Below are 12,979 nucleotides of genomic sequence, written 5' to 3' on the forward strand. Positions count from 1 at the left end.
AATATGGCTTAAGACCATCTAAAAACGATAACAGTGGAAGGCTTGGAAGCAAAGTGAGTCCATCAACTCCAACGGCATAGCCGAGTGCATGACAAACGACCTACGGCATCTTACTCCTCGTCTGAAAAGTCTGCAATATGATACGTTGCAGCCCGAAAACGGGTCAGCACATGAAATATGCTGGCAAAATAACACAGTAGAGCAATGAACAGGTAAAGGCTATCACTACATGCATATTTGGCTGGTGGAGGCTCTATGATTATAATGTTTTGCGAAAAGCCAATTTTTTCCTACAACAAATGAATATATTTTATTTAACTATCATGATAGTTGAAACATCGAGAATGGTAACCCCATCTCAATCCCAATTAAAAGTAATTATCAACCCAACAAATTAATTTAGAGTGATGAGATCCATATGATAATCCAAGAACCAGATACTCAAGTTGTTCATGACCGGGGACACGGCTAATCATGATTAGTTTGTACACTCTGCATTGCGCACTTTTCCCCACAAGACTCGATCTCGTCCGTTGGATTTCTCGCACTACATGGTGTTTGAGAAACGGATGACCGAGACACAGTTTTTCAGAAGCATTAATTCTAACCCCGGGTAGACAGTACCAACCTACATCCCCTACATCTGCTAGCCTACCACTGGAAGAGGTCATGCAACTTACTCCACTATGCTAGAGCCCATAATAGCTTGTGGCTGCACACGGAAGTTTCTAGCATGAATAATCTTATGATCCTTTTGAGCCTGGGTGGTGGACCATAGGAGGATCACACGGTGTAACCCCAGGATCTCCTAGGAAAACACTGGTATAACCCCAGGTGCCCTAAACCAACAATTCACCCAGATGTATATTCAAGTTGCCACCTTAAGTTGAACCATTAATTAACAAACTCACATCTGTCATGGATACTCTCAAACCCAAACCGCGTCTACGAGCATAGCATAGCGATATAAGCAATAACGTAGAAGTAACTCCCAAGGGTTTGATAAAGAAACAGGTAATAGGTTCTACCTCATCAACTACTTCCCAATGCCCACATGTTAATCACATCCTAATCATGCAGTGTTTGAGGATTGCAACTAATGCATAAAAACTGGGTATATGATCAATGTGTTACTTGTCTTGCTGACGATCCGCAAAACCTAGTGACTCGTAGTAGCACGTTTCACACTCCGGGTATTCTGTCGCAAACAAACAATAGCATACATAAGCAATCAAGCAAAGATGCATGGGGAAAACTCAAATAAGAAGATCTAACCCTAAAGTTCAACTGAAGAACTCCTGTTTGCATAAAGAATCAAAATCAAACGGAGCAATGAAACTCAAACTGCGAAAGAAACAAGATCCGATTACTAATCTGGACTAAAGTCAAATTTTATAGTACCAAAATCTTATTCAAGTTGTTTAAACAGAACGAGGGCTTCGAGACGAAGAACTAGGCGCTTGTTTCACCTGATTTGGATAAACAAGCGAAAAGATATACTAGATCGAAGATTAGGGCAGAAATCGCAATCGAAAATAATCACGAAAAACCCTGGAAAAAGAAAAACTGACGAACAGGCTAACGAACGAACGTTCGCTGTCTGCGGCTAATGGATGAACGGAGTTCATTAAAATGAACGTACGGACGAACGTTCGTTAAATAAATAAACCGACGAAAAACCGATCTAATAAATTAAACCAGAAACTAAAAAAACCGGATCTAGATCTAGGGTTTACCGAAATAAACCGACAAAAAAACGACGGCGCCGGCTAAATCCGGCGAACAGCGGGCGGCTCCGGCGGCTTGCGCGGCGACGACCCGGCGGCACGCTAGGGCGGCGGCGGCGCTAGGGTTCGGGAGGCGCGGGCGGGCTGGCGGCTCGGGATGGGATGCGAGCGGCGGCTCGGGCGCCTTATAAAGGGGGCCGGCCTGGGGAGTCCGGGACGGTTACGGCCTGTAGGTCGGTTTGACTTTTTTTTTAAATAAGTCCTGACGCGGAAAACAAACGAAGGAAATACTAAACTGATTCCAAAAATCCTAAAATAAATTTTCACGGTCCTCTAATAATATTGCAGACAAAGTGAACATTTATTTGGGACTCTAATGCAATTCTTGAAAAATGCATATTTTTCCTAATTCAAATAAATCGCAATAAAATCCAAATAAAATCTATTATTTAATTTTAGTATTTTTCCTCCAATATTTCATTTATTTTGGAGAAGTCATATTATCTCCTCTCATATATTTTAATATGAAATATTTTCGGAGAGAAAAATTATTAAAACCAAATGATCCTTGCCTCGATATTCGATAAAATTCAAATATGAAAACGGTGAAATCCCCAACTCTCTCCGTGGGTCCATGAGTTGCTTAAAATTTCGAGGATCGCAACACGAAAATGCAATAAAAATATGATATGCATGTATGACCTATGTATAACATTCCAAATTGAAAATTTGGGATGTTACAAACCTACCCCCTTAAGATGAATCTCGTCCTTGAGATTCGGGTTGGCTAGAAAATAGGTATGGGTGGTCCTTGCGTAGATCATCATCTCTTTCTCAGGTGGCTTCCTCCTCGGTATGGTGACTCCACTGAACTTTGCAAAACTTAATAACCTTGCTGCGAGTAACTCGGCTAGCAAACTCGAGAGTCTTGATAGGTTTCTCCTCATATGTCAAATCACTATCCAACTGAATTGCTTCCAGGGGCACTGTATCTCTCAGAGGAATATCGTCCATCTCTGCATGGCACTTCTTCAACTGGGAAACGTGAAACACATCATGAACTCCTGACAGTCCTTCGAGTAACTCCAACTTGTAGGCAACCTCTCCCATGCGTTTCAAAACATGGTACGGTCCTACAAATCTCGGGGCTAACTTTCACTTGACTCCAAAACGTTTAACTTCTCGCATGGGTGACATTCGCAGATATGCTCTCTCTCCGATTTCATAGGCTACCTCCTTGCGTTTCGAGTCTGCGTAACTCTTCTGTCGGGACTGAGCTACCTTAAGTCTATCTCGAATCAGCTTAACCTTCTCTTCAGACTCCTTAATCAAATCTGGTCCAAACAACGGGCGGTCTCCAACTTCATCCCACATCAACGGTGTCCTGCACCTCTGTCCATACAGGGCTTTGAATGGTGCCATCTTCAAACTGGCCTGGTAGCTGTGTTGTTGTATGAGAACTCCGCGTAGGGCAGGTTGTCATCCCAACTAGATCCATAATCTAGTGCACAAGCTCTCAACATGTCCTCCAGAATCTGATTGACTCTCTCACTCTGTCCATCTGTCTGCGGATGAAAAGCTATATTGAACTCTAGCCTGGTACCCAAAGTCTGGTGCAACTGGTGCCAAAACTTTGAGGTAAACTGTGTTCCTCTATCTGATACGATGGTCCTCGGAACTCCATGCAGACATACGATCCTGGTCGTTTATATCTTGGCCAACTTCGCACTTGTATAGGTGGTCTTCGCTGGGATAAAGTGAGCCACTTTAGTCAAACGATCCACTACTACCCAGATAGAATCATATCCCGATCGGGTCCTGGGTAATCTAGTGATAAAATCCATGCCAAGTTTGTCCCACTTCTATTCGGGTATCAGCATAGGCTGCAGTAGTCCTGCTGGCTTCTGATGTTCTACCTTCACTCTCTGACATACATCACATACGGCTACATACTCGGCAATGTCCTTCTTCATCCAGGTCCACCAGAAACGCTCCTTCAAATCCAAACACATCTTGGTGTTTCCGGGGTGTATCGAGTATGGCGAGTCATGGGCTTCCTGAAGTATCAACTTCCTGATCTCTGCATTGTTGGGCACATAAACACGATCCTCAAACCACAAAGTGCCGTGCTCGTCCTAAAAAAAACCTTTGGCTTTTCCTTCACCCATCTTCTCCTTTATTTCAGCAATTTCTTTGTCATCTTTCTGAGCTTCTCTGATCTTTTCCAACAATGTTGACTGAACCTCCAATGCTGCAATGAAACCTCTAGGGACTATCTCCAAATGTAGCTCCCTGAGACCTTCTGCTAACTCCCTTGGCAGTCCTCCTGTTACTACGGTATTGGCATAACCCTTCCGACTCAAGGCGTCTGCTACGACATTGGCCTTGCCTGGGAGATAGTGCAACTTCATATCATAATCCTTTATGAGTTCCAACCATCTCCTTTGCCTGAGGTTCAGCTCCTTCTAGGTAAAAATGTACTTCAAACTCTTGTGATTCGTGTACACATCACAACGGTTTCCAATAAGAAAATGTCTCTAGGTCTTGAGCGCATGCACTACGTCTGCTAACTCCAAATCATGCGTTTTAACTCATGTGGTCGAAGTTGTTGTGAAGCATATGAAACAACTCTTCCGTCTTGCATAAGTACTCCTCCAAGTCCTAAGCGTGAGGCGTTGCAATACACTTGGAAATCCTTGCGTATATCTGGCAGAATCAGCACTGGGGCTGTAGTCAAACGTTTCTTCAACTCCTGGAAACTTGCTTCACATTCCTCTGTCCAATGGAACTTGGTATCCTTCTTCAACAATGCCGTCATAGGCTTCACAATCTTGGAGAAATTCTCAATAAATCTCCGATAGTATCCCGCGAGTCCAAGAAAACTGCGGATCTCTCCAACTGAGGTGGGTGCCAACCACTCGGTGATTGACTGAACTTTTGTAGGATCCACTACTATACCTTATCCTGATATAACATGTCCAAGAAATCCAACTTCCTTCAACCAGAACTCACATTTGCCAAACTTGGCATATAACTGATGTTCCCTGAGCTTCTCGAGAACTAAACGCAAATGTCCCTTGTGTTCCTCTTCATTCTTCAAATATACCAAGATATCATCAATGAACACCACGACAAACTTATCCAAGAACTCCATGAACACCTTGTTCATCATACTCATGAAGTAGGCAGGGGCGTTAGTCAGTCCAAATGACATAACCGTATACTCATATAACCCATACCTTGTGGTGAATGTTGTTTTTGGTATATCCTTTTCTCAAATCTTCAGCTGGTGATATCCTGATCACAAATCGATCTTCGAAAACACTTTAGCTCCTTGCAGCTGGTCAAACAAATCATTGATCATCGGCAGCGGGTACTTGTTCTTGATTGTCACTTCATTCAATGCGCGACAATCAACAACCATTCTCAGTGATCCATCTTTCTTCTCAACCAAGAGCACTGGTGCTCCCCATGGTGATGAACTTCGTTGGATGTAACCTTTCTCCAACAACTCCTTAATCTGCTTCTTGATCTCTTCCAGATCATTTGCGGGCATCTGGTACGGTCTCTTCAATATTGGTCCATTGCCTGACAACAGCTCTATCAAAAACTCAATATCTCGATCTGGCGGCATGCCTGGTAACTCCTGTGGAAATACATCAGGGTAATCCTTCACTACCGGCACTTCCTCCTGAACAACTCCTGAGAGAGAATTTACTTGAGTCCTCCTAGGCACATGCCTAGATACATACTTGATCCTTTTTTCCCTCCGGGGTGGTGAGTAGAATTGATCTGCTAGCACAGTCAATGTTTCCTACATACTTCGACAACCAATCCATTCCTAGTATCACATCCAATCCTTGTGACTCCAAAATTACTAGGTCTGAGGGAAAACATGGCTACCAATGGTTAAGGGTATCCGATCGCACCATCAGCTGGCCATATACTCTGCCCCAGGTGAGCTCACTAGCAAGGGTGTCCTAAGGGCTAAGGTGAGTAACTTAAACTTGTCCACAAATCCTCTTGAAATGTATGAATGCGATGCACCAGTATAAAAAAGAACGAGAGCGGTAAATGAGTTAACCAAAAACTTACCGATAACCGCATCTGGCTGCTCTTCAACCTCCTCCACGTTCACGTGATTCACTTGTCCCCTGTTGAAAGGGTTGGGCTTCTTCCCAGCGCTTCCATTGCCATTTCCGTTCTTCAACTCCGGACAATCATTGGCGTAGTTCCCAGTCTCCCCGCACTTGAAACAGGTAACGTGACTTTGATCCTTCTTGGCAGGTGTGGCTGGGTTAGAGCGGTTCTGGTTACTGCCTGCTCCATTCCCGTTTCCATTCTTGGGGCCGCAATGGTTGTGCGAACTACCTCCATTGTGAGTGTGGCCTCCATGGTTATGGGTCAATCCTCCCGAGTTCGGGGTGAAACGAGGCTTCTGCTGAGCTCTCGAATTGTACTTTCCTTGTCCATACTTCCTCTTGCGACTCTCAATCTGCTACTGCATCCCTTCAATCATAAGATCATTGTCTACCAGCTCCTAGTAGTTGTTAAATGTTGCCACCATCAACTGCATGCTCATCTAATCATTAAGCCCTTCCATAAACTTCTCTTGCTTCGTGGCATCTGTGGCCACATCATCAGGGGCATAACGAGATAGATTACTAAACTCATCTACGTACTGAGCCACAGTACGATGTCCCTGGCGCAAGTTGCGGAACTCACGCTTCTTAATGCTCATAGCTCCAGTTGAGACATGGGCTGTGCGGAAAGCTTGCTAAAACTGCTCCAAGTAACATTGGCTATGGGAAAAGTGGCTGTGTAATTCTCCCACCATGCGGCTGCTGGTCCATCCAATTGGTGTGCGGAAAAACGCACCTTCTCAGCATTTGTGCAACCAGCAGTGGTTAGCTCCCTTCCAATCCTACGTAGCCAATCGTCCGCAACTATGGGCTCGGTGCTACTGGAAAACACCGGTGGCTGAAGCCTCAGAAAACGGGCTAAGTTGTCAACTGGAGCTGGTGGTGGTGGGTTGTTGTTATTGTTGTTGTTGTTGCCCTGATTCTAAACTAGTAACTGCATCAGTGTATTCTGCTGCTGGATCAACTGGTGAGCTCCGGTGGGAAAACAAAACCAGGGTCATGTCTCGGAGGCATCTGATGGGTTTTAGAGGGGAGAGATTAGAATAGAATGAGATCTAAGGAGAAAGCACTACCCATATGCACATAAGACAAACACAATCATATCATATCACTCAATCAATCATGCAAGGGCATACAATCGACCTAACTATCGTTACAGTGCTTGGACTATTCTATATACATGGGGAAATACTACTAATCATATGGTGGCCTACTGGAAATTTTGATCGGCGGAAGACTCAATGATATCTGCTCCAGCTTCATCTTCATAATCATCATCACTATCGTCGGGGTCGGAGTCGATGTCGTCGATGATGATGTAGTCTTCAGAACAAATCTCCTTGGGTTCATCGTCTTCTCCTCCTGGAGCGGGGTCTCCCATGAAAACTCCTAGCTTCCTTGTCATGTCGTCATTCCTCTCCACAAGTATCATCATTTCCTCATCATATCCATCGTATGTAGACTTAAGCTCCTCTTCTAGCTCTGATATCCTGGTCATCGCCTTCTTCAAATCTATCATGCTTGCACACATCTGGTTCTCCTGGCGACGAATATGATGGTTTAACTCCTGGATGAATGCTGCAATGGACCTATCCTTCCTGGTGCTGATCATCTCCCATTGCTCATCTCGGCGCCCACATATCTGGTAGATAGTGTCCTTAAGCTCCTTGTGGTAAACTTGGCGATGCGTCCTATGGTGATGTGGGCTGCCATGCTTTTGCCTAGACTCCAGGTTGGTGCGTCAAAGGAAAACTCTATGGGTTTAGTGACTGGTGTGAATGTCCTTCCTGGGATTTGAACTCGAATCAACCCTGGTAAAGTGGCAGTGTACATCCCGGTGAATCTTGGTATTTCGATGTTCAGGTACCTAGTGACTTCCTTCATATGTCGTCCAAACGAGGTGTCTTCATCCGGCTGTGTAAACTTTTTCCTTGAGTCCACCATCCTAAAGAGTAGAAAATGGAGAGGAGTCATAAATGAGTATAGAAGAGTGACATATGGGTCATCTTAGTGGCCGTGTCCTACATTCAGCGTGTGCTCTGATACCATCTTGTAGCGACCCGATCTCAGATGGTCAAGTCTTTGTGTTCAGTGTCATCCCTGGATCAGTAATGCTGACACACACAGTACTCGAAGAATTTATAACAGAGTAGAAATCACACACTTATTACATCGAATGTCTCAAAAGAGAACCTATTACAATAAATATGGCTTAAGGCCATCTAAAAACGATAACAACAGAAGGCTTGGAAGAAAAAGTGAGTCCATCAACTCCAACAACATAGCTGAATGCATGATAAACGACCTACGACATCTTACTCCTCGTCTAAAAAGTCTGCAACATGATACGTTGCAGCCCGAAAACGGGTCATCACATGGAATATGCTGGCAAAATAACACAGCAGAGCAATGAATAGGTAAAGGCTATCACTACATGCATATTTGGCTGGTGGAGGCTCTATGGTTATAATGTTTTACGAAAAGCCAATTTTTCCCTACAACAAAGGAATATATTTTATTTAACTATTATGGTAGTTGAAACATCGAGAATGGTAACCCCATCTCAATCCCAATTAAAAGTAATTATCAACCCAACAAATTAATTTAGAGTGATGAGATCCATATGATAATCCAAGAACCAGATACTCAAGTTGTCCATGACCGGGGACACAGCTAATCATGATTAGTTCGTACACTCTGCAGAGGTTTGCACACTTTTCCCCACAAGACTTGATCTTCTCCGTTGGATTTCTCGCACTACATGGTGTTTGAGAAACGGATGACCGAGACACAGTTTTTCAGAAGCATTAACTCTAACCCCGGGTAGACAGTACCAACCTACATCCCCTACATCTGCTAGCCTACCACTGGAAGAGGTCATGCAACTTACTCCACTATGCTAGAACCCATAATAGCTTGTGGCTGCACACGAAAGTTTCTAGCATGAATAATCTTATGATCCCTTTGATCCTGGGTGGCGGACCATATGAGGATCACACGGTATAACCCCGGGATCTCCTAGGACAACACTGGTATCACCCCAGGTGCCCTAAACCAACAATCCACCTAGATGTATATTAAAGTTGCCACCTTAAGTTGAACCATTAATTAACAAACTCACATCTGTCATGGATACTCTCAAACCCAAACCACGTCTACGAGCATAGCATTGCGATATAAGCATAACGTAGAAGTAACTCCCAAGGGTTTGATAAAGAAACATATAATATGTTCTACCTCGTCAACTACTTCCCAATACCCGCATGTTGATCACATCCTAATCATGCAGTGTCTGAGGATTGCAACTAATGTATAAAAACTAGGTATGAAAGAGTATGATCAATGTGTTACTTGCCTTGCTGACGATCCGCAAAACCTAGTGACTCGCAGTAGCACGCTTCACACTCCGGATATTCTATCGCAAACAAACAATAGCATACATAAGCAATCAATCAAAGATGCATGGGGAAAACTCAAATAAGAATATCTAACCCGAAAGTTCAACTGAAGAACTCTGGTTTGTAAAAAGAATCAAATCAAACGGAGCAACGAAACTCAAACTACAAAAGAAACGAGATCCGATTACTAATCTGGACTAAAGTCAAATTTTACAATACCAAAATCTTGTTCAAGTTGGTTTAACAGAACAAGGGCTTCGAGACGAAGAACTAGGCGCTTGTTTCACCTGATTTGGATAAACGAGCGAAAAGATATACTAGATCGAAGATTAGGGCAGAAATCGCAATCGAAAATAATCGCGAAAAAACCTGGAAAAAGAAAAACTGACGAACAGGCTAACGAACGAACTTTCGCTATCTGCGACTAACGCATGAACGGCGTTCGTTAAAACGAACGTACGGACAAACGTCCGTTAAAGAAATAAACCGATCTAATAAATTAAACCGGAAACTAAAAAAACCGGATCTAGATCTAGGGTTTACCGAAATAAACCGACGAAAAAAACGGTGGCGGTTAACTCCGGCGAACGGCGGACGGCTCCGGCGGCTTGTGCGGCGGCGGCGGCGCTAGGGTTCGGGAGGCGCGGGCGGGCTGGCGGCTTGGTGTGTGCTGCGGGGGGCGGCTCGGGCGCCTTATAAAGGGGGGGGGGGCTGGGGAGTCCGGGCCGGTTACGGCCCATAGGTCGGTTTGACTTTTTTTTTTTAAAAATAAGTCCTGACGCGGGAAACAAACGAAAGAAATAGTAAACGGACTCCAAAAATCCTGAAATAAATTTTCACGGTCCTCTAATAATATTGTGGACAAAGTGAACATTTATTTGGGACTCTAGTGCAATTTTTAAAAACGCATGTTTTTCCTAATTCAAATAAATCGCAATAAAATCCAAATAAAATATATTATTTGATTTTAGTATTTTTCCTCCAATATTTCATTTATTTTGGAGAAGTCATATTATCTCCTCTCATATATTTTTAATATGAAATATTTTCGGATAAAAAAAATATTAAAACCAAATGATCCTTGCCTCAATATTTGATAAAATTCAAATATGAAAACGGTGAAATCCGCAACTCTCTCCGTGGGTCCTTGAGTTGCTTAGAATTTCGAGGATCGCAACACAAAAATGCAATAAAAATATGTTATGCATTAATGACCTATGTATAACATTCCAAATTGAAAATTTGAGATGTTACAGAACCTTAGAGTTCCAGTACTCGGCAGGGCCACGAACAATTGCAAAGCGCTTTTGAAGCACACCGAAGGCTCTTTCCACATCTTCGCTTGCAGCTTTTTGACATTGGGTGAGTGTTTTTGTTACCTTTTGGACATGGAATTGTTTTGACCAAGGTGGCCCATGATGGATAGATGCCATCCGCGATATAGTAACCCATCGAGTAGTTGTGCCCGTTGACCGAGTAGTTGCAAGGGGGAGCTTCACCTTGTATAAGCCTGTACAACAGAGGTAGTCTCGATAGCACATTCAAGTCATTATGAGATTCAGGCAGACCAAAGAATGAATACCATATCCAAATATCCTTCGATGCAACTGCCTCAAGAATGATAGTTGGATTGTTGACTTGGTATTTGTACTGACCCTTCCAACCTGTAGGACAATTCTTCCATCTCTAGTGCATACAGTTAAGTGATCCAAGCATCCTTGGCCATCCTCTTGCTTCACTCTCAGTCATCGTCTCTGGGTGTCTTCCTCGGTTGGTGCTCTCAAGTGCTCCGGGACAAAGACAACGATCATTGCTTTGGTGAACCTTCAAACAACCTCCAAGATTGTGTCTTCGCCAATGCGTACACAGTCATCAATTGCATCGACAGAACACCCATATGCCAAGACTCGAACTGCCGCAATGCATTTCATCAGAGGGCTTGCACTGATCTCTCCGGATGCATTTCTCCGGAGCTTGAACCACTCATCATATCTCTCAATGGATTTTACAATGGTCAAAAAAGACTTGTGTGCATCCGAAAGCATCGAGGAAAGTACTTCTCCAGATAGGTTGGATCTGGATCAAAGTAATCTTTCATGATCTTGGCATGACCCTCCGCTCTATCACGGTTGATGTGTATGCTACCAAATTGTGATCCTCTCCTTGGCCGCCAAACATAATCATTCAAAATCATACATAAAACAATGTCAAAGTCACCGTAGTCTTCTTCCTCCTCTTCGAATGACACACAAGTCCTCCAACACCATCTCCTTCAACATCTTCATCTACAATCCAAATGGTTCAGTTCAATCCAAACGACTCGGTTCAAAGAGAAACAAACAAAAAAATCACCTAGGCAATTCTTCGAACACTTGGGGTGCGGTGGTGGTGCAAAAGCCGGCCGATGTGGTTTAGAACGAACTGGCGAGCAGCGGGTGATTGATAACCCACAAGTATAGGGGATCACAATAGTTTTCAAGGGTAGAGTATTCAACCCAAATTTATTGATTCGACACAAGAGGAGCCAAAGAATATCTGCAAGTATTAGCAGTTGAGTTGTCAATTCAACCATACCTGGAGAACTAAATATCTGTAGTAGAGTGATCAGTAGCACAGTAATATGATAGTTTGATAGCGTAATAATGATAGCAACAGTAATGGTAACAGTAGCAATAGCAGTTTTGTAGCAATTGTAACATCATCAGTAGTAGTAACTTAGTAAAGATCAATATATGAAAAGCATATGCATTGGATCAGTGATGGATAATTGTGTTGGATGACATTCATCATATAACAGTCACAACCTAGAGCGACACAGAACTAGCTCCAATTCATCAATGTAATGTAGGCATGTATTCCGTATATAGTCATACGTGCTTATAATAAGACTTGTATGACATCTTTTGTCCTACCCTCCCGTGGCAATGGGGTCCATAAGGAAACTAAGGGATATTAAGGCCTCCTTTTAATAGAGAGCCGGAACAAAGCATTAACACATAGTGAATACATGAACTCCTCAAACTACGGTAATCACCGAAAAGAATACCAATTATTTTCACCTTGGGGTATGCGGATCATAACACGTAATAGGTGCGCATAACTTGCAAGATAGGATCAAGAACTCAAATATATTCATGAAGACATAAAGGGTTCAAATCTGAAATCATGGCACTTGGCCCTAGTGAAAACCATTAAGCATACCAAAGTCATAGCAACATCAATATCAGAACATAGTGGATACTAGGGATCAAGCCCTAACAAATTGACTCGATTACATGATAAATCTCATCCAACCCCATCACTGTCCAGCAAGCCGACGAAGGAATTACTCACTCCTGGTGGTGAGCATCATGAAATTGGTGGTGAAGAAGGGTTGGTGATGCTGATGGCGACTAATCCCCCTCTCCGGAGCCCTGAACGGACTCCCGATCTGGCCTCCCAATGAAGAACAAGAGGTGGCGGCGGCTCCATATCATAAAATGCGATGAAACTTCTTCTCCTATTTTTCCGGCGGCACCGGTGGGAGGCGCACCAGCGAAGATGCAGCGGCGACACAGATGTGAGAGAGAGGCACAACGTTTTACTCTGCTGCCAACCGATGGAGTAAAAATTCGGAAATTTTTGGGACCGGAGTAAAAATATACTCCACTAACCGCGGATGGGGAATCGGCTAGGTGTAAGTTAGTGGAGTAAAATAGAAATTTTACTCCAC

This window comes from Triticum dicoccoides, chromosome 6A, assembly GCF_002162155.2.
Source record: "Triticum dicoccoides isolate Atlit2015 ecotype Zavitan chromosome 6A, WEW_v2.0, whole genome shotgun sequence".
Taxonomy (NCBI): Eukaryota; Viridiplantae; Streptophyta; class Magnoliopsida; order Poales; family Poaceae; genus Triticum; species Triticum dicoccoides.